At 38.9% G+C, this 23290-nt stretch overlaps 2 long non-coding RNA genes across 4 annotated transcripts; one reads left to right on the top strand and one right to left on the bottom strand.

Moving 5' to 3' along the window:
• Positions 1-3548: 3548 nt before the first annotated feature.
• On the top strand, positions 3549-10946 carry LOC134211106 (uncharacterized). 2 transcript variants are annotated; one of them, XR_009978924.1, is made up of 7 exons: positions 3549-3781; positions 3845-3865; positions 4323-4505; positions 4576-4682; positions 4750-4836; positions 5171-5376; positions 10651-10946. It is a non-coding gene; the product is annotated as an uncharacterized LOC134211106 (long non-coding RNA). The 2 variants fall into 2 exon arrangements; XR_009978925.1 differs by lacking the exon at positions 4323-4505.
• Positions 10947-11234: 288 nt separating this feature from the next.
• Positions 11235-12569, bottom strand: LOC134211101 (uncharacterized). Of its 2 annotated transcripts, none has more exons than XR_009978923.1 (3): positions 12146-12569; positions 11758-12079; positions 11235-11673 (listed from the first exon to the last, which is right to left on the bottom strand). It is a non-coding gene; the product is annotated as an uncharacterized LOC134211101 (long non-coding RNA). The 2 variants fall into 2 exon arrangements; XR_009978922.1 differs by having other exon boundaries at positions 12150-12569.
• Between the last annotated feature and the right edge of the window lie 10721 nt (positions 12570-23290).

Raw genomic sequence — 23290 nt, 5'->3', positions numbered from 1 at the left:
GTGGGCGTAACTTATTTTGTAAACAAACATTGGAAGGCGAATTCCAGCTACAGCATGCATTTCCTGAGAAAACCACGGCATGTATCCGATAGAATAGGCTTCCCTCTACCAGTTAAGGGTATTATGCTATATCCGCACTACGATCGAATAACATGTTATTCGCGCTTTGGTGTTATTCGGCCAATAACATGTTATTCAAAGGTAATATTCCCATACATTTCTTTCAGCCGAATAACACCTTTGAATAACATGTTATTGCGAATAACATGATACAACTGATCGAATTTGCAGCTCGACTGAAGGCCGAAGGCCCTGCGCATGTTTTCTTGCATTCAAGTGGTTGGTCATTTCGTGTTTCCAATTGGATTATACGGCAATGTCATTTTTGATTTCCTATTCGTTTTCTATCGGATTCTTCAATCAGCTGTGTAGAACAACGGAGCTGAAAATTGGCAAGGTATACTTCATGATGGACTGTCGCATTTAATATTTATTATTCTAACTTTAATTATTAATATTAATACAGTGAACGTTCGCTAATTGGGGTTTTTCTAGTTGGGGCGCTTTTTAGTTGGGGGTTCGCTAATTGGGGCGAAACCCAATTAAAAAGCAGCTAAACGTCAGAATGTGATGTCAAAAACGCGTTGACGTTTTGTTTCCGTGTTTGGCGGGATCGATATTTTCTGGCGCGTAAAATTTTCTTTTGTTCAATACACACGGAAGAAAAAAAGTACCCAAAATTGAGTACTTTTAAACTTACTTTTGAGTTATTTTTTCTCTTCGCTTTCATCCACTCTTTCTTTTGTTGTCAAAAACAAAAGAGCCAAACATTCCAACGACGCCAGTTCAATACGGGAAGCCAATTTTGAGTTTTATTACCTGAGGTCGAAATTGAGTGAATTAAACTTAAATTTGGGTCAATAAATTTTCCGTTGGGTACTTTTTTAACAAACTACTTCGACCCTACTTACTCAATTTTGGCTTCCCGTACGGATGTTCGAGGTTGGGTGAATTAAACTCACTATTGGGTAGTTTATTTCTTCCGTGCAAAAAGTAAACAACATTGACGCTTGTCAAACCGCCCCAATTCGACATAGTTGTTTCATAAGGGCCGAAGTCGCAAATGTAAACAAATCGAGTTTATGTCATAGATCGAACCTCCTGGAAATGTACTATATGTAGCATATGCAAAATGGTACAAAATGTTGTTTTTTTGCTGTAAAAACAGAGAAATACAGAAGGGCGATATTACATTTCCGTTAAAAAAAAATTCTCGCTGCGATTGCGCCCCGTTTTCTCCATGGCAGTAAAAGGGCTAAACTGTGTTTCATTTTTGCATTATGACACTTCGTTCTTGCATCAAAAACACATGTGAGCAAAAGGGCTAAACGGTACTTTGAAAACACAACGGGGCGATGCAAACAGGCGATACTGACAAACAGGTTGACAGCCGGGCGTGGAATTTGGGCGAGAAGGATGTTGTCAAAAACATTATGGCGCATTTCTGAAGGGCGCAAGTGTACACTGTTAGAAAAAAAGGACGACTAATTCTTTAATCATATTTTCAAATCGAAATAAATCCGAAGTAAATTTTATTTATATGTGGATTCAATGATTAGATATGAATGAATTTCATGCAAACTATTAACATTTAAAATAACATCTACTCTTTGAAATATAATTGAAAACATGTCATGGAACATTCCAACCCATTTTTCTCCATTCGAGCTCATTGCGACATTGGCCCTTATGAAACAACTGTGTCGAATTAGCGAACGGCATTCGCTAGTTGGGGTGAGGTCGTGCCCCAATTAGCGAACGATCACTGTATATTTAATTATTAATATTCAATATTTAATATTTTGTATTTAATATTTAATAATTATTATTTAATACTCAAAATTTAATATTTATAAATATTTAATATAAAATATTGAAAATTAAATATTAAATTTTAAATATTAAATATAAAATATTGAATATTGAATATTAAATATTAAATATTAAATATTAAATATTAAATATTAAATATTAAATATTAAATATTAAATATTAAGTATTAAATATTAAATATTAAAATTAAATATTAAATATTAAATATTAAATACTAAATATTCAATATTAAATATTAAATGTTAAAATGTTAAAGGCTAGATATTAAATAATAATAACTTAATTTTAATTAAAAGAAAACTCATAATAAAAGTTAAATGGAATTAAATTGGGTTCAATCAAGTAACAAAGTTTGTTGAATAAAAGTAAAAAAAAACATCTTTTCAACATATATGAAGTGAGTTTTCAATAACATTCTCTCAACATAATATGATCTGTAAATTTAATACAACAAAAGCTGTTGACAAATGTCTCATTTCAAATAAAATTATTTACAGGATTTGATGAAAAAATACATGCATACATTTTTTAGAATTCCATTTTGATAAAATAAATTAAAATACACATACATGGTATTTGAAATTCATGTGGATCATAACTACATATCTTCTAACTAAACAAATGTCAAAAAATGATCATGTTAATAATTGTAAGTTCAAGAAATCATCCTGGCGACATGTTTTATGTCTAGAGAGTGTAAAACAAAACATTTTGAAAAACCAAACAAATATCAAAAAATTACATGTTATCAGAAAGTCGTGATAATGTAATACAAAACATCTTCTATCAATCAATAAGCTGTATGTTTAAGAGAAACCTTTTCACAACTTACTTCGAACACGTTATACATCAATTTTTAAATTCGGTATTACTTGGGAAACTTTCATAAATAACTTTTAAATTCATAAAAAATAAAGCTAGATTAAAACTGAATTGAACCCATAGTTAATAAAAACAAGAATAGATTTTCAGGTTGCTTACATTTTATTTGAACCGTCTAATTTATATTAACTTGAATATATTTAGCCCTTAAGCTATCTGCCTTTAACTGAATGCGTAGGACTGCGAAACCAGAGTTAACAAGTTTGATTTTCGGTTCAGTCTATAGACTATAGTATATTTTCGGGTGGAAAACAATCTCGATTGCTTGGGCATAATGTATCCATTGTACTTGCCAAACAGGACATACACTTATGCAATGGCGGGCATAGAAAACCTTTCAAATTTTAACTGTGAAAATGGTGAAGGATACCAAGTTGAAAAGCGCGCCAGGTTCCACTTGGAATGTAGACCCATAGAAGAAGAAAAAAAAGAAGAAGTGAATGCGTTTGAATATCTTTATTTCGTTTGAATAATTTTACTCTACACAGCAAATAAAAAAGTAATATCCATCGACGTAATCCAAACAATGTACTAAAAATTCGATGTAACGTCGGAATTTTAATGCATATTAACATCCATTTTGATGTAATATTATATAAGCTGCAAATTACACAGAAATCGGATTCACCAAATTCCATTACGTTGCAGCTATGTAATAGTCGAACATTGAAACGGGAAATATTACACAGAATCAGATGCACATAGGTGATTCTAATTTTTTTGTGTCATATTACACAAATTGAGTGTAATATTGTATTGATGATGTTATAATTTTCATTCTAGCAACACTTCTCACTTTTCGTTTGATACACATCGTGTCATCGATGAGGGCACCATATTTGTTTTTTTGCAAAGCGGAAATTATAGAAATTGTAATTAGACACCATTTATAGTGTCTTTTACTGAAGTATTAATCAAAACATTGTGATATTACCAAGGATATTAGTGCGTTCGTTTTAGTTATTCATAACAAGGCATAAACCTTGTTTTTTATTTCCAAAAATGGGTAAGTAGCTAATTGAAAGTTTAGCATCTTGCTGTTTTCTGTAATTTTGCTTTTCTTTCGTAGATCAAGATCGCACTCGACGTGGTAAGTCCCTACCAAGGTCCCTACTCTGTGAACGATAGTGCAGTAGAAACAACGATCCATCCGAGTTCTTCGTACCGGAAGTTCTCGCCGCTGGAATCTCCCACGGATGTACCGTCATTGGGATTCGAACACATCACTTCGCAATAGTCATGCGGCTGGTCCGACTCCGCTGGTTGTTGGGTCGCCTATCCTGTGATAGGCTGGTGGATTGTACGTGGGATATTGTACTTCCAGTTGAAAACCGAAGTGAGCTCTCGCGACAATCGAGTTTTCTCCTGTTTCCTTTTGTCGCAACTACGTCGCGACTAGTGCGCATCATGGCGCACGGCGGTGGCATAGATGCGCACTAGTCGCGATGCAGTTGCGACATCAGGAAATAAGGAAAAACTCAATCGTCGCGAGAGCTCACTTCGGTTTTCAACTGGAAGCACAATACATCCCATTCGATTGCACCTAGGAGGAGAAGATGGAACTCTCCCATGAGCTTGTTCGGTTTGGAACAAACAATTTCGTTGTTCTGGAGTTTCGTTCGATTGACGAAAATACCCTATAGCAATGACATTCAATATCAATTTCAAGAGACAGTACCCTACACCAGTCCATGCCTGGAATGACCGCTGCCAGCCATACCACGATCTACGTGAATATTTTTTTTATGGAATATGTAATTTCGTAGCAAATAATTAAACGACGTTTTTATCGGTTTGCAGCAAAAAATCTGCGGTGGATCTACATACCCGAGCCCGAGCACCTTGAGCCCCACTTTCCGTACAAGATCATCATTGCTGGCCCGCCGAATTAGTTGAATGAAGATCTGGTGAGTACAGTACAGAGAGGGTCTTTTTGTAGTCTGTAATTTATTTATTCATGTCTCTTTTCTTCAGAACTGGAACTTTGACACCTCGGCAGGGAAATAAAAACGATTGCTGTGATGGTTTATTCACACCTCCAGCGTGATAAACGTGTAAACCGTAAGTTGAGTTTTTCTTTTGTCTTATTATTAGCTTGAAAGGATCGAGATAGCCTGTCTAGTTAGATACAGATTTTTGTCCGGTTGTTTTGGGCGATTTTAAACTTTACAGTATTCCCACAGATGATTTGTGGGAATACTTAAGGACCAGCCAGGACGGACGACGAGAATGCGACGTGACTCACGTAAAAAAATAACAATCATTATCGATAAAATGTCGCGTCGCGTCGCATCGCACATCGCGTTTACTCTAGCCGGTACCTGTTTCTCAGCTCGGTGTATCGCATTAAAAGTAGTTTCTGTTTAATAGATTTATAATATTTCTTCAATTTCAGCATGGAATTTCTGTAGCAGGTTGGTGGAATAAGGAACTTTCCGGATGTTTCGATATTCGTCCACCATGTGCGTTTCTCATCGATTAACAAATGGATTTATTTGGACGATGAAAGGACAAGGTCTTCATGATATCGACACTGAATTCAAACTCTGAATCAGCGGTTATCCTTTGATCACTTTGTCAATGGAACTGAAGGGGGCAAAGGTATGTAAGAAATATTTTATAATATAAATGATAAGTATTATTTACTTGTCTTAAGACGAGTTCGTACTATCCCATTTAATTCCACCACTTGATTGTAACTTGACAGATACGTATTTCGACCTCAACAGTAAGGCCGTCTTCAGTGTCTCGTACTTGACTCGACTCGTCGAAGTACATACATATCTGTAAAGTTACAATCAAGTGGTGAAATTAAATGGGATAGTACAAATTCGTCTTATGACAAAGTGAAGACATTCCACTAAAAAGCTCAAAATCATTTTATTAAAAAGATATTATTTATTTAGCTAGATTTGGTCTATAGAATTGAATTGACTTAATTCAAATTGTGGTTTTTGACACGATAGCCAGTTAGTGAATTCACTTTGTATTCATTATCATCTTTTAGGAATCTGAAAGGGTAAGGAGAGCCCCGAAAGGAATCTTTTTTTGAAAGGAATTCTCTTGAGATTTCAAAAGGAATCTATTTGAAATATCCTAAGGAATTTTAGTAGGAATCGCTTTGCGAGTACAGGTCGTATCGCTTTAGGACTCCAAACGAGTTCTATTTGTCTCACGAAAGGTCTTCCAAAGGAATCGTTTTGGGATTCCGGGTTTTTTGGGATTCGAATAGGAATTCGTTTTGGAATCCACGGAATTCATAAGTAATCTTTTTGGGATTCCGAGGGAAGTCCTTTTGGAATTCCAAATGAAGTGCTTTTGGGATTCCGAAAGGGGCTCATTTTGTATTCCGAAAGGAGTCCGGTTCCGAAAGGAGACCTTTTGGAATTCCTGAAGAAGTCCTTTTAGGATTTCAAAAGGATTTATTTTGGGTTTCCAAAAGGATTGTTGTATTTCTTGTATTCATACCGAGGTGTGACGAAAAGGCTATATAACTATATAAAGTGTGAACGATGGATGGTTTCCCAGCAGCTCATGCAACTCGTGGTTCATTCGCCTCCTCGACGTACCGTCCGCCATTTGCAACCCACCATAGATGGTACGCAGCACTTTCCTTTTGAAAACTCCTAGTGCGCGTTGGTCCTCCACAAGCATCGTCCAGGTCTCTTGTCCGTAGAGGACTAACTGTTTAATGAGCGTTTTGTAGATAGCCAGTTTGGTACGGCGGCGAACTCTATTCGATCGGAGCGTCTAGTGGAGTTCAAAGTACGTACGATTTCCAGCCACTATGCGTCTCCGAATTTCTCTGCTGGTATCATTTTCGGCAGTCACCAGTGAGCCCAAGTATACACAAATTCTTCTACCACCTCGATTTCGTCACCACCGATGCAAACTCGCGGTGAGTGGCTCACATTGTCTTCTCTTGAACCTCTTCCTATCATGTACTTCGTCTTCGACGTGTTGATGACTAGTCCGTTCCGCTTGGCTTCCCTCTTCAGTATGATGTAGGCTTCCTCCATCTTCTCAAAGTTATGTGCCATAATATCTATGTCGTCGGCGAAGCCAAATAGCTGGACGGACGTATTGAAAATTGTACCTCTCATGTTAATCCCTGTTCTTCGTATTATCCCTTCCAAAGCGATGTTTAATAGCAGACACGAAAGACCATCACCTTGTCGCAACCATCTGCGGGTTTCGAAGGGACTCGAGAATGTCCCTGAAACTCGAACTACGCACATCACCCGATCCATTGATCTTGATCATTGATCCGTTTTGATCAACCATGTCAGTATCCGGAAATCCGTGTTCGTGCATTAGCTGCCATAGCTGCCCTAGCAGCACAATTCACGTTGATTTGCTTGAAATAACTCATATATGACCAAATTTAGTCGTATATGAGTATAATAGACTGATCTACAACATGTGTGTTGCTCGGGTGGTCCCGATCGATTGTATCATATGCGGCTTTAAAGTCGATGAATAGATGATGTGTGGGCACGTTGTATTCGCGGCATTTCTGCAGTACTTGGCGACTGGCGAACACCTGGTCCGTGGTGAAGCGTTCGACAATAAAACCCGCCTGATACTGCCCCACGAACTCCTTTACAATTGGTGTTAGTCGACGGCATAAAATTGGGAGAGTACCTTGTAAGCGGCGTTCACCAATGTGATTGCGCAGTAGTTGCTACAATCCAGCTTATCGCCCTTTTTATAGATGGGACACACGTCACCGTCCATCCACTTCTGCGGCAAAACTTCCTCTCCCCAAATCTTGGTAATGACCACCACCGTGTTTAAATAGCTCTCCTGGTAGTTGGTCAACCCCAGGGGCTTTGTTGTTCTTCAGCCGGCCCATCCCCTCCTGGATTTCCTGGAGATCCGGAGTCGGTAAAATCATGTTCAGCGCGCGTTCTCCCAGGTCCATCACCATACCGCCATCTTCGTCTGCCACATCGCCATTCAGGTGTTCTTCGTAGTGCTGCCGCCACCTTTGGATCACCTCACGCTCGTTCGTAAGAAGGTTCCCGTTTATGTCCTTACGCTTACACATATCAGGCTGTAGCACGTGGCCCTTACGTGAACGGATCAACTTCTCATAGAACTTTCATGTGTTATTAGCGTGGTACAGTTGCTCCGTCTCTTCACGGTCTCGATCTTCCTGCTGAAGCTTCTCCAGGAATTCCTTCAGAAGTTCCTCCAGGAATTCCTCCGGAAGTTCCTCCAGGAATTCCTCCGGAAGTTCTTCCAGGAATTCCTCCGGAAGTTCCTCCAGGAATTCCTCCGGAAGTTCCTCCAGGAATTCCTCCGGAAGTTCCTCCAGGAATTCCTCCGGAAGTTCCTCCAGGAATTCCTCCGGAAGTTCCTCCAAGAATTCCTTCGGAAGTTCCTTCAGGAATTCCTTCAAAAGTTTCTCCAGGAATACCACCGGAAGTTCCCCGGAAGTTCCTCGGAAGTTCCCCGGGAATCCCTCTGGAAGTTCCCCCGGGAATTCCTCCAGAAGTTTCTCCGGGAATTCCTCCGGAAGTTCCTCCAGGAATTCCTCCGGAAGTTCCTCCAGGAATTCCTCCGAAGGTTCCTCCAGGAATTCCTCCGGAAGTTCCTCCAGGAATTCCTCCGGAAGTTCCTCCGGAAGTTCCTCCAGGAATTCCTCCGGAAGTTCCTCCAGGAATTCCTCCGGAAGTTCCTCCAAGAATTCCTCCGGAAGTTCCTCCAAGAATTCCTCCAAAAGTTCCGCCAGGAATTCCTCCAAAAGTTCCGCCAGGAATTCCTCCAAAAGTTCCTTCAGGAATTCCTTTGGAAGTCCCTCAGGAATTCCTCCGGAAGTTACTCCAGGAATTCCTCCGGAAGTTATTCCAGGAATTCTTCCGGAAGTTCCTCCAGGAATTCCTCCGGAAGTTCCTTCAGGAATTCCTCCAGAAGTTCCTTCCGAACTTCCTCCAGGAATTCCTCCGGAAGTTCCTCCAGGCATTCCTCCGGAAGTTCCTCCAGGAATTCCTCCGGAAGTTCCTCCAGGAATTCCTCCGGAAGTTCCTCCAGGAATTCCTCCGGAAGTTCCTCCAGGAATTCCTCCGGAAGTTCCTCCAGGAATTCCTCCGGAAGTTCCTCCAGGAATTCCTCCGGAAGTTCCTCCAGGAATTCCTCCTGAAGTTCCTCCAGGAATTCCTCCGGAAGTTCCTCCGGAAGTTCCTCCAGGAATTCCTCCGGAAGTTCCTCCAGGAAGTCCTCCGGAAGTTCCTCCAGGAATTCCTCCGGAAGTTCCTCCAGGAATTCCTCCGGAAGTTCCTCCAGGAATTCCTCCGGAAGTTCCTCCAGGAATTCCTCCGGAAGTTCCTCCAGGAATTCCTCCGGAAGTTCCTCCAGGAATTCCTGCGGAAGTTCCTCCAGGAATTCCTCCGGCACTTACGGAGGAATGTCTAAAGGAATTTCTTGACGATCTTTTAAAAAAACTAGTGGGGGAACTTCTGGAAGAATTCCTTGACGAACTTCTGAAGAAATTTTGGCGCTTGAAACTGGTTCACGCCGATTTACGCCACCGCCAATCACCAACGGCGTGCCGCCGCCGCCGATGCCTGAAAATGGTCTATCACGCCACCGTCGGTAAAATTTCAATCAGCACCTGGAAGTACCCGGAAGAAGGCCAATTCGATCGAAAATCACCGAAATGGACTCCAGTGTACTTGTTTTGCAAAATTATGAAGTTTGCCATGCCACAAGGTGGATTCCAAGATTGAACGAAAATTGGCCACTTCCCCAAGAGAACCAGGCCCTGAAAATTCCAGGAGCGTGGCCAATTCGATCGAAAATCGCAGAAATGTACTCCATTGTACTTGTTTTGCAAAATCATGAAGTTTGACATGTCGCAAGATAGGTTCCAAGATTGAACGGATATTGGCCATTTCCCCAAGAGAACCAGGCCCTGGAAGTACCCGGAGAGTGGTCAATTCGATCTAAAATCGCCGAAATTTACTCCAGTGTACTTGTTTTGCAAAATCATGAAGTTGACTTGTCGCACGATGGATTTCGAAGCCGATCTGCCAGTGACCATTTTTTCCGGGAGGGAGGTAACCCCAGTACTCCCCGGAATATATCCGGAACCATGGCCATTGTACAAAAATTGACCTCGGTTCTTAAAACTATAAGAATTTTGTGATCGACTCCAGAAGATTGCTTAAAAAGCCGTTAGAAATTGGCTGAACTGCGTGGTTTTGAATTTTGAGTTTTGTCGTAAAATGGGAGTTGGGGACGTACGTGTTAACGTAAATTTTTAAATTTAATAATTTCTTCATTCTAGGAAATCCTAGGAGAACTCGGTTTGGAATCTCAAAAGACACGATTCTGAATTCCACCGACATAAGCATTTCGTTGGAAATCTGTTCAAAATCTGAAAACTTTACAGTTTGATATCCGAAAAGGGTTTTATTCGAAGTTTCTGGATAATTCCACAAGGATAATGTATAGACTCCCTGAAGGGTTTCGTTGGAGTCCCAGAAGCATTCCTGTTAGGAATCGCACAAGGATTACGTTCAGAACTCCTGCACGACTCCATTTTGGAATCACAGAAGGTTTCTATATAATTCAGTTGAGTTTTCTACGAGGATTCCATTCGGAACCCGATCGAAATTCCAGGAGGATGCTGTTCAGAATCCAGAAATATTTCCTTAGAAATCCCAGTTGAATTCTGTTCAGTTTCTCTGGAGAATACCGTCCATAAATAATCAAGTTTGCAATGCTTCTGGTAATCCTAAGCGAATCTTTTGGAGATGGCCAACCGAATCTTTCTGGGAACGAAACATGCCATCTAACACTTGTTTCTTATTTTGGCTCTATATAATTATTGCGATTAACTATTGCATTTTATTTATTTTTTCTCGTAAGGTTGATGCATCTCCGTTCTATAGCAGTTCCCCAGAGTCACAGTACCAAGAAAACAGTCGTCGCCCGATGGCGAACAGCCGGCAGGATGGTCGAGCAGTTTCGCGCCGGTAGTATGTCTGGGCGACATTTACGGATGGGCATCGCACTTCGACACAATTAAGGAAACGATGATGGCGGTAACTAAGCTGAGTGGACATTCCAGTATTGACCTGAATAAATCAAAGTGAAGATAACATCTCTCAGTTTTATTGGTTTAATTAAAACAATTTCAATAACGGAAGAATAAATAATGTAACTCGAGCTTTCAATTAATAACTAAGAATAAACAATCTTTTTTTTGTATTTGTAATCCGATAAAACCCTCGAATTAGGTGTGTCAGCATCTCCAAAATTACACTGTATCTCTGTACGTTACCGTCGAATACGCCATCGATCAAAATTACATCATGAAAAAAATTACACCGGCGCTGCTACTCGCAAATTGACGTGTACATCGAACGAGTGTAATATCACAGCTCTGACGGAATAGCCTATGTGCATCTGTTTCGAATGTAATATTCAACAACTGTTTTGCTGTGTAGTATCTATTATAGTTAGTAGTACTTCACGATCCCTTCCTAGCAAAACACAGCAACGTAGTTCCGTGCCTGCCCTCGTTCACCTAAGTTGAGATATAAATGGAATGTGATGAATGGTTTTAGCTGATTTTGGCAACTAATACTATCTCATCTGATGATGATTACGTGCGATATCATTCTGCGTTGTTTAATTGTTATTTTATCATAAAAATTGGAAGTTACTTCGTACATCCTCTTGTGGGTGAAACGACGGTGGGTTTCTTACTCTCAAAACCAATTATAATACTATCACTACCGGCAACTTGTGGTTTTCCGATTGGTAACCTTTTAAGCAAAACTGGATCTATAAAATAAGTCCAGAATAATCCGATCAACGATATAACCGAATAGGGGAGGACAACCAACACTGATGACACTTCCCATTGGGTCCAAGGACTAGACGCATCTAAATAGATAAAATTATTACCGTCAGTAACATTATTTCGAAAATTTCAAAAATATATTGCATAATAAACTGTTTCGCACTTACCACAGTAAAAAGCCGTCGGTCGCTCCAAACGATAACACTGAATATTTTTGGAATTCCCATCGTAGAGTTCTCGAGTTAGTTCGGGTTCCAGGAATCCTGTTTTCTCGCCCTGAAGTTTTTCCGTGAATTCCATTGTCACACTGTTTTGGCGATACAATTTTGTTTAACTTGAATTCACGTTGGCTCGCCTCGCAGCTGCTAACGATTGTATTATTTCTGATCCATCTTGACCTTCCAGGCTCCATCGATGCTTTCTGCGCGAGCCAGCTGTGTAATATTTATGGAATCCTCAACTTCACATCCCATTCACCGGTGACGAAACCTAAGACAAACAATACACACCATTTTATATAGAAAGCAACATCAGTAAACAAGCTAATGAAATTACCTACTTGTAACCACAGTTCCTAGCCGATTTCCGAAGGAAAAATGAGCAAAATAAAATTTAAACGGAGCACACAAATACTTCTGGCTTTTTGGCGCACACTAATCACTATCAGTTTCATCCCATACTGAACTCACGCCTTCGGAGTTTGGTCCGCTTCTTGCAATTACGAAGAGAATAGCAAATTAATAAATCTCATTACTGCTGAACAGTTCTTTAATCCCAAACAGATTAATTGTTTAATAATAATTGAATTCTAATTTGAAGAATCTCGCTGCATATTTGTAAACAAACAACAAACTGCTCGAAAAAATTTGGCGCTTGACACATGCTGTCAGCTGTCAAATAGTATTACCTAAAATGCTAGTGCGAACGGTTTTGTTATTCAGAAGTAACACCTTCGAATAACATGTTATTCAGCTGTAATCTGAACAAGTTTTGGAGAAAAACGCTTGCATTCTACGGAATAAACAAAACAATGTTTGTTTACAAAATAAGTTACGCCCAAATCGCAAATCGGTCCCGAAATGTTACGAACAAGTCACAGAGGGGTGGGTGGGGGTTCAAATCTGTGTTTGCCTTTCTCGTATACGACAACAAAGTTGTACCGAAAAGGCTATCATTTCACCTCGAAAACGACCTTTTTATCTAGGACTCGTAGACCCTAGTGTTATATACCAATCGACTCAGCTCGACGAACAGAGCAAATGTCTGTCTGTCCGTGTGTGTGTCCGTGTGTGTGTGTGTGCGTATGTGTGTGCACACTAAAACATTAGCCAACTTTTCTAGTACTAAACCTTAATCGATTTTACCGCAGCAAGTTGCATTCGATGGAGAATGTTTTCTTTTTGTTCACTATTGAATTTCAAAACGGTTGAACTTCGCAAAAAATAGTAAATATTCAAATAGTTATCACGTATGATTATTTCGGTATGAAATGCTCTCGGATGACAAGGTTATGTTCTCCCAAGACACAATTCGAAACTGACAGCATTCAGTTTTATAACAAGTTCAGTCTCAGCATCATGATGTCATATGAAAAGGCCTTTTCCATCGTACACCGGAAGAAAAAGTAGCTACACAGAAAAACATAAACCCATAATGAGGTAAAAAATACCCATTTTAAGGTTTTATGCGCGGTAAAATTGGAATACTAATTTTGGGAGTACTTTTAAATTATAGATAGTGGAATATATTAGAGCAAGATTACCGGTGGTGAGTTTAAGCCGTTTGGCAGCGCTGTATCATACTTGACACTTTACCGGTCGCTACTAAACGCGCTGCTATAACAGCAGCGCGACTGACATGTGACCAAATTTGGTCTATTTGATGAACTGTCTGTCTGATGAACTGCTATTTGATGAACTGTCAATTGTCAAACGTCACCGGTACGGAATACAGCAACCAAATTGAGTGCCGAAAATAGTGACCAATACGGAAACGAGTGACGAAACTAAAATGAGAGCGCTGCGCGGGTGATTAAAATGCTCGCGACCGATAATGATGCTCTTATAGATAGTGGAATATATAGATGAGCGAAGATAAATCTTCTGTCTCCAAACGAACTGTCAAACGTGTCTCCAAACGAACATGACGTCACGATTTCAATGAAAAGGTTAAGGGCTGTGACGTCATATGCACGTGTGCACGGGCAAAAAAATCGACTCAGCCATGCTTTCGCTCATCTATAGATTCTACTATCTATATTTTAAATCAATTTAAAGAATATTGGGGTCTGTTCAAATATTACGCTTTGTTACGCAAAATATAGCGGTGGGGGTCCTTCGAAATATTGTTACGCGGAAGAAGTTATTTGCAAAGAGAAAAAAAATGTATTCCAAAAATATTCATTATCTTTAAAAAGGCATGAATTATACAATAGATAATAATTTATTGCATCGTCGACGGAACCTTCAAATTCTACAAAAATTAGGATCTTTTTCATAAAATAGCATTTGTTATGCGTTACTCATAGGGGTGGGGGTGGTTCTGAAAATTGTAACGGATTGTTACGAGGGGGTGGGGGGTTCTCAAAAACAACATTTTCCACGTTACGTAATATATGAGCAGGTCCTTGCACTTACCTAAAAAACGCGATCCTTTATATTTATTATTACCGAGGGGTATTTTTCACGTTTTCGAAATTGTATACAGTATCCTCCCGCTGATCCTTAACTAACTTGATAAAAGATATTTTAGTTACTAGATAAAGATTGTCGCTGTCGTCGCTGTCCGGACCATCTTTTGCTGGCGAGGATAGGGGATCTAAATATCAATGAAGGAAAAATACATACGATTTGACAGTTTAGTACCACACATGTTTCGGACAGCAGAACAAAGGGAACCGAAGCGACAATCTTTATCTAGTATTGCGCTTTTTGCACTTTATAAGAGTTTTGCGAGATTTTTTTTCTCACAGTCATCTTTTTCTCACACTCAATACACTCAAAAAAGTTTGATTTTCTGTGTATAATATTTGTGTGTGAGTGCTCAATCTGAAAACAAATAGACGTCAAATCATGGCGGGAATCGATTTAGTGTACACGCTTACAAGTGACTAACGAGTAATGGGTTATAATTGGGTAAATTTCAGTAACAAAATCGATCTACCCGAAATGAGAGTGAGTGTGAGAAAAAGAAGCGGGCAAATCACATTCTACACATAAGTCTTCAAATTGGTGAAATCGGCAATAACTAAAATATCTTTTAACTTGATCCTTCGAGTTTGACATTTCACTCCGGCGCCTTCTGGTGACAATGTCATACGAATCATTGTTTCTTGTAACATTTTCGCAAGATGGTGGTAGAGGAGTTGAACGATGGATTTTTCAGAAAAATGTTCAAGCTCGAGCATTTTAATCACTTGCGCAGCGCTGTCATTTTAGTTTCGTCAGTCGTTTCTGTATAGGTCACTATTTTCGGCTTTCAATTTGGTTGCTGTATTCCGTACTGGTGACGTTTGACAGTTTATCAAATAGCAGTGCTCTTACCGCGCTACCAAATTTGGTCACCTGTCAGTCGCGCTACTGTTTTAGCAGCGCGTTTAGTAGCGACCGTCAAGTAATGATACTGCGCTGCCAAACGGCTAATACTCTCGCCCGGTAATCTTGCTCTAATAGTAGTTATCACAGTCAAATTTGAATTTAATTAGTAATTTCATTTTTCATATTATTTTATTATCATAAATGTTACCCGTAACAGAACTAAGCAAGTCCGCCCACCCCCCAGACAAACCGTACATTTTGGGTCTGTCTCATTTGGAGAATTAAACTTAAAAGTGACAGGTCGCAAATTAAAAAATCACCCGGTCATAAGAATGGCTGGTGCTACCCAGCAATTCCAATAAGACATCGATGGAAAATGATTCGATATCTGTCAAAAGTAATCTTGCTCTGCGAGCAGGGTTATTCGATAATTATTGAAATGTCACTTTTAAGTTGAAATTCAGTTTAATTATCCAAATAAGACAGACCCTTACACGGAGAAATGGGATACCCCAGAAGTGAGTGTTTTTTCACCCACCTAGAAAATAACCCATAAGGTGGGTAAAGTGCCTTTACCCATATGTGGGTAAAAGGTTTGTACGTCAAAACTGATGTTTACTTTTCACCCATCTTCTCGAAAATGAAATTTATCCAATGAAAGTAATTTATGAAAAATACCCATTTCGCCAAAAAATTTAGCGGTTTTGAGAATTTGGTAATTTGGTAATTGAATTGAAAAATTAAAATTACATATAACACAAACACGTCATTAATTTATTGCTGCCTTGTAGTAAAATTTGCATGTTAAAGTTTCCAATAAACTATTTTAACAAGTCTAAAACTAAAATTATTTGGCAATGCCTTGGTCCTTAGGTCCTTGGGTCGTGGTCCGAGTCCATCTGATGGAAGCCGGTAATTTAGTTTGTAGACATCTCAGTTATTGTTTTCACATCCCGCAGAGCCGGTGATAATCTACGGAAATCACGAAATTAATCTCTACATATGGAGTCAGGGATATTTGATAACAGCCATAATATCTGAGATATACACACTCAGTTTTTATTTCTGCAGCTCGGCAAAAATCAGCACAGCCGTGCGCCAGCAAAATAAATAACTGATATTCCGGCAAAAATAGCGTTTGTTAGCTGATTTTCGGCAAATTATTTTCTGATTATCAGCTATTTTGACAGAAATCTCGGCAAAAAACATGTTTGCTGGGGCACGGCTGTGCGATTCTCGGTAAAAGTTCAACATTTTGCTGAGATCCCGGTAAAAAAAATTAATTGTGTAGAAACACTTACTCCCAAGGTAATTAAAAGGTGCACTATCCTGTCTAACATCTTGTAACGAAAATCCTGTGATTACACTCTGTTTATGATAAAATATCTCAATTTTATGCGCGTTAGTTCAAATTGCAGACGACGTATTAATTGTTTTTTCAAAAATAATTATAAGTATTTTTTCATCCATAAAAGAGTAGAAAATACCCATGTTCCGCAGACAGCAGGGCTGTCTGAAGATGGGTTTTTGCATACACACTTAACTCATTTCACAGTATTCGGTAAATTTTACCGAAATCTCAACAGCAGAACTGTTCGGTAATTTTTTTTACAGATTTTTTGTATTTTTTTCCATTGCTCAACTGTCAAAATCACCGAAAATCAGTTAAATTATTTACCGAACAGTTCTGATGTTGAGATTTCGGTAAATAATTTTACCGAATTCGGCGATTTATTTTAAGTGTGTACATTTAGCAAATTTTGGAATCACTCATCTTTTTGACAGCTCCATATTGCTTCCGAAAATAGGTGATTTTAAAACATTAAATCAAGCATAATTTTTCATAACGACGTATGTAACAATTATGAGGATTCGAGAAATCCTTTTCAGAAAGTTGGCAAAACTTTTTCTAAAACTGTTTTAAAACTAAATCTTTTTTCAATACTTTTTCCCCTGGCATGCATCATTACATAACACGTAACAAGTGTGCTTCATATCATAGCTCAGTTCATTCAAGTTCATTGTGAAAAACGATAAAATTATACATACACCGGTATGGTGCACATACGTCGGTGTACATTGGTCGGTTTTCCATACACTGCCAAAAATATCTGAATAAGATATATGTGTCGCCGTTATAAATTTTTGCAATAGCTCCACCTAATATAATCGATATACACTCAGCAAACTGGACTATCGAAATTCATAACTGGCGCCTTATGAACCTTCGACTGATTACTCCACTAACAGTGCTATTTATACGCAGTTACCTCCCCGAGTAATCAAGCGTCGATGGACGTGTGGTCTACGTACCGGCCTCCCGACCCCGACGTCCATGGTTTGAACCCAGTCTGCCGCACTTCACTTTTTTTTAAATGAAAATCATCGTTCATAAGGCAGCATATTGAAATTCATACCGATTCCTTGTGGCAAATTTTCATAAGGCGTATGATTAAAAATCATACGTCCATTTTCCTCAATGAATTAAATAATTGCTAATTCGAGACCATACATAAAATTTATTTGGATATATATTTTGTTAGTAGTTCGCGTGGAGAATGGTTATGTGTGCGCTGATATACATCATAAGTTAAATCTATGGATTTTTGCCAATAAATATGTGTGGATTTTTAGTAGTGTAATGCACAATTGACGCAACTGCAGTTTTGTTTTGATTTGCTTTTTTGTCACATAGGTCGCTCTTAGTTCCCATATGTTACAGTGACGTATGTAACAGTAAGACTTCAAAAATAGAAATTTTGACATACGTCGATTCGTAAAAAGATTGAATTAAAGAATTTTAAGATCTAAAATCAGTAAAATCGATGCGTATTATATAAAGCCGTGTGTGATTGTCATGTTGTATTAAAAACTTTGTTTTGTTTACTTTTGTTACATACGTCCTTATGAAAAATTATGCTTGAAATGTGTATTCCAAATCTCCGTAATTTGTAACGCAATATTGTGTACCCACCCACCCCTTTATGCGTTATGTAATTTGTGAATGAGTCCTTATGTTCTCCCAAGACACACATTCAAAACTGACAGCATAAACAAGTTCAGTCTCAGCATGATGTCACATGAAAAGGCCTTTCCCATCGTATGACACTTGTCAACTATACAATTTGTGTCCGCTCCGCGTCGAAATCGTTCGCGAAAAATTGTTCGGTCGTTGACGAAAAACGTATACGTGTAGTAAAAATCCCAGTTTTAGTCGCGTTCGTGATTATAGGAAGCCACCATCATCGTTAAAAAGTTATCTGTGTACCAGGATTAAGCTAGTCAAGATAGACAAAAACGGAATAAACTTGGACAATATCAAGTCGCGAAAATCTCAATGGGGTGGCGAACACGGCGGTTTAAGCAAATTCGGCGGCGACGATGGTCCCCGCGGTAATTCGATCCTTAACCGAAACGGTAGTGGATTCCTTCCAAACCGCAGTGCTGGTCCTCTCGGTACGGTGTCTTCCAGGAACGCAACCGATGCGGTACTCAACGACCGCCAAAACTCTCACGGGGTGACGTAAACAGCGCTTGGAAGAATGACATCCTTGCACACACGCACAAATCTCCTATATAGATTGTTAACCGGTGGCTACGGATCTTGTCGGCGGTGGAGTGTGGACTCGGCAGAATCAAACTGATGGTTTCGAACCTGGGCTTCGGCGTGTCCCACATGCACCCGCAACGTACTGAGATCTCCACGGTGGCAAGGTGGCGGTGCACATAAGGATTTGACAATCGTGGTGACAGAAAACTCAGCAGCAGCAGATTGGCGAGTGTCTACACAAAAGATATTTTAGTTACTAGATAAAGATTGTCGATTCGGTTCCCTTTGTTCTGCTGTCCGGAACATGTTGTACCAAGCTGTCAAATCGTATGGATTTTCCTTCTTTGACATTTAGCTCCCCTATCCTCGCCAGCAAAAGATGTTCCGGACAGCGACGACAGCGACAATCTTTATCTGGTAACTAAAATATCTTTTGTCTGCACGCTTCAGGCCAGAAACCATAAATATATTTAGAATAATATATACATATATATATATATATATATATATATATATATATATATATAAACATATATTTTTTGTGATAATTAATAATATATATATAATAAATGATAAGAATAATAACATATTGCTTTCACAGTATCGTGTTTTGAATTTGACAGTTCTACAATTTATTTTCAAAAGTTCAAACTTTTAGTTGTAGAGATACGGATAACTAATAAACTCTTGATTCAACCTAAAGTTGATGAACTTTTATTCTGAACATATGCAGCTCTCTACGAAAAAGAACCAATGCTACTTTTTATTTTACCCACGGGTTTTGCCTTTCTCATATACAAAGTATACGTAAAGGCTATATGTTCGCTCCGAAAACAAACTTTTTATAGGGGGCTCGGAGACCCATAGTGTTATATACTGATCGACGACGCCCTTTGAAGAGCAATTATGGAGTACCGTTTACAGTTTTCGCACTGAAAGGGTGTTGAGTTTTGCCAAAAACCATTGATTTGTATCAAAGAAACCAAAAATTTGGTGCCAATTTGTTTAAAACAGTTTTTTTTGTTGTTTTCATGAAATTGTGTAAAAGGAGTATGCAGTTTCTCAAACAAATGTTTCAATTATGATGCTTATAGTCTGTTTAGATTATCAGATCTATAACTTGATGTAATGTTAAACGACAACTTTGACATCAAGATATTCCTTACCGTAGCTTTATCCTGATAAAGCTTGTAGTCGCAATATGCTCTCAAAATAGTGTTAGCTATTGTCAAGTATTGTATTGTAAAGATACTGTGATTTTTTTTAGGGGGAAAGACGGCTTTGTTCTATTATTGGCAGGGGGGTTTTTGTCGACCAAATTTTATGAAATTTGGCCACAATATTGTTTGATATGCAAAGAATGTTTAGGCCAAATTTGAGCCTAGTCAGTCATAAAAACCCCCCTGCCAATAATAGAACAAAACCTGCCAAAGCCGTCATTCCCCCTATATAAAAAGAACTCTTTTTTTTCAAAAATGGATGCATTCAGGCTTCTGATTGATAATGTGTTTAGCATTTAACTTCAAATAAGATTATTTTCAATTCTTTGCAATGAAATTGCCATAGCATCGTTCCGTAAATGAATATGTCTTCTTCTTCTTCTTCTTCAATGGCTCTACATTCCAACTGGAACTTGACCTGCTTTGCATCTTAGTATTCTATTAGCATTTCCTCAGTTATGCCCGCCATTGCATGAGTATGTATCTTGTATGGCAAGTACAATGGATACTTTATGCCCAGGGAGTCGAAAACACCCTAGACCAGACCGAGAATCGAACTCGCCATCTCCGGATTGGCAATCCTACGTCTTTGCTCGCAAGGCTACTGGAGACCCCACTGAATATGTGAAGACCCGATTTTTAACATATCCAAATTTTGTCTACACCCGAATTTATAACAGTTTTGATATGATTTAGGGGCCCTCCTTAGCCGTGCAGTAAGACGCGTGGCTACAAAGCAAGACCATGCTGAGGGTGGCTGAGTTCGATTCCCGGTGCCGGTCTAGGCAATTTTCGGATTGGAAATTGTCTCGACTTCCCTGGGCATAAAAGTATCATCGTGCTAGCCTCATGATATACGAATGCAAAAATGGTAACCTGGCTTAGAAACCTCTCAGTAAATAACTGTGGAAATGCTTGATGAACACTAAGGGATCGTTCAAAATTACGTCCATCGGTTTTCGCCATTTTCAACCACCTCCCCATCCTGTCACAAACTGCCACAAATCATTGACCCCTTCCTCCCTCTGTACGTATGTGTGCCATTTTAAGTTTGGTTTCTTCTTTTTCGTACACTATTTTTACAATACCATAGTGAGTAATGTCCCTTACTATAACAGTTTGAATACGTTTTTAAAATGCAAGTTGTTCCTAAAATGCTTTCAGTATTTTTTCTAGTGGATGGACGTCACATAAGACGAACCCCCCTCCCTCCCCCTGTCACAAACTGTCACAAAACTCTGACCCCCCTCCCCCCCTCAAACCTTGGACGTAATTTTTGAACGGCCCCTAAGCTGCGAGGCGGCTCTGTCCCAGTGTGGGGATGTAATGCCAATAAAAAGAAGAAGAAGAATAGGATATGATTTCTCGCGTAACATATGATTACGGCTTATAAACCCAAACCATGATTTTTGATTTTCTGGCATGAACGATTGCTTAGTAAATTATTCTTCACGCTAGTATAAACTCCGTACTTGATATCTCTTAAGAAACACATTAATTGCTATTTTGAGTGAACGTCTCATGAACCATTTGCACCATAGTGGTTTTTAGGTCCTTTGTTGGCGCCCTTAACTACCACGCGGAATGTTTGCTTTGGTTTTTAGGCCGTTCACTTTATATTGTTTATTTAGAAAAACTAGCTTCAAGTTATTTTAAAATGTATATTCTTACTAGGTTTTCGATATATCGCATAGCAGAACTGCTCTGGCTAACAAATCTAAACAAATCCGATGGTGTTAGTAGCTTTGAGCAAACGGCTTAAAAACCAGACGTGTTGCCGGTGATGCGAGTAAACGGCGCGATTTATGTTTTAGCTGACATTTTGTAGATTTCGAATGGTTTTTCAATTAATCTTGATCTGCTGTTATAATATAACCATTATTTAGGTATAGTATAGACATGATTTTGGAAATGAAATGAATTTCAACTTCAATAAATGAATTAAATTAGTCATAGAAAATTTGAACCTCATTTTTCTCGGTTCAGCTTTTTTGGTTTTTCGGCCCTAATCATATGTTGCTCGAGATTTATTCACGATCCAATTTTGCCACATTCTTTTCTGAGAAGAAATAGTGAAAATAACTAAAGATTTTCATCGCCTGTTGCTTATAATGAATTATTTCAATAATTTGGAGGTCTAAAAAGTATAATAAGAATTATTCAAAATGTTTTGGAAGTCTATATGACAGTCAAAAATCATTAATTGCTTTATATTTGTGCAATGTTGAAACCTCTAAAGTACTTTTTTTCATACATTTTATTAGAGGCCTTGATATCGGCCTTATCAGGGCCTCTACATTTTATAATGAGCGAGAAAGGCATCATCACCGCTAGGTGGATTAATCTGGGTTTTTTTGGTATAATATCATTCTGAAATGTCATAACATAAATATTAACAGATACTATAGAGGAAAAATCAGTTGGCATCCCTGCCACCAGGAGCGATACAGTGTAATTCTTTACAAAACGTCATCTGCACTGTAAAACAAGTTAAGCACTTGCAGTTTCAGTCACTCCGTTTTCACCAGCACAATTGGTTCTCTGTTTGTTTTATCAGTTCCAGGTAACTATTGTGAATGTTTTAGAGATTATATGTGATAATAGTAGTATTACCACTCCGTTTTGCAATAAAACTACCATGTTTTCACTTGCCCCTGTATTTTCTCATATATGGGGTAAGTGGGATATATGAAAACAAATAAAGAAATAATGTTCTATTTCAGCGGATTCGCGTGAAAATGGTTCGTCATTATGTCAAAAAAAGACTTCCTGCTACTTACTCCAATGAAGCATTGCTGGAAGCAATAGACGCCGTCAAAACAAACCGTTTATCGCTATACAGTGCGGCAAAATATTACCACATCCCCAAAAGTACGTTGTGTAACAGAATCCACGGGAGACGAGGAGAAAAAAGTGTGACCGGCGGAAGACCTACTGCTCTATCTCCAGATACGGAAGCAAGGATGGCATCACATATAAAGACAATGGAGAAATGGGGCTTTGGACTATCGCGCCAGGAAGTGATTTCGGCTATAGGACGACACATCAAAGAAACTGGTTTACAAACTATTTTCAAGAATTCAACACCCGGCGCAGACTTCTTTGTGAATTTCATGCGACGAAACGGGCTTTCTCAAAAGAAGCCTCAGGCGGTTGAAGTGGCCAGAAAGAGAAGTGTGGATCCCTTCATCATTTCCGGTTACTTTGACATGCTACAACGTGAGATCCTGAATGTCCCACCTGAACAGATCTACAACTTGGACGAAACAAGTTTTGTTTGGATCCGAGCCGGATGAAAGTAGTTGGAGAAAAAGGGAAGGCAGCTCATAGAGTAACAGTCGGCCCAGGGCGGGAAAACTTCACAGTATTGATGGGTGCAAATGCAACTGGCGAC

The sequence above is a fragment of the Armigeres subalbatus genome, chromosome 1 (assembly GCF_024139115.2).
Source record: "Armigeres subalbatus isolate Guangzhou_Male chromosome 1, GZ_Asu_2, whole genome shotgun sequence".
NCBI classification, from domain to species: Eukaryota; Metazoa; Arthropoda; class Insecta; order Diptera; family Culicidae; genus Armigeres; species Armigeres subalbatus.
The sequence above is the reverse complement of the archived record's forward strand: the minus strand, read 5'-3'. Positions and strand labels throughout refer to the sequence as shown.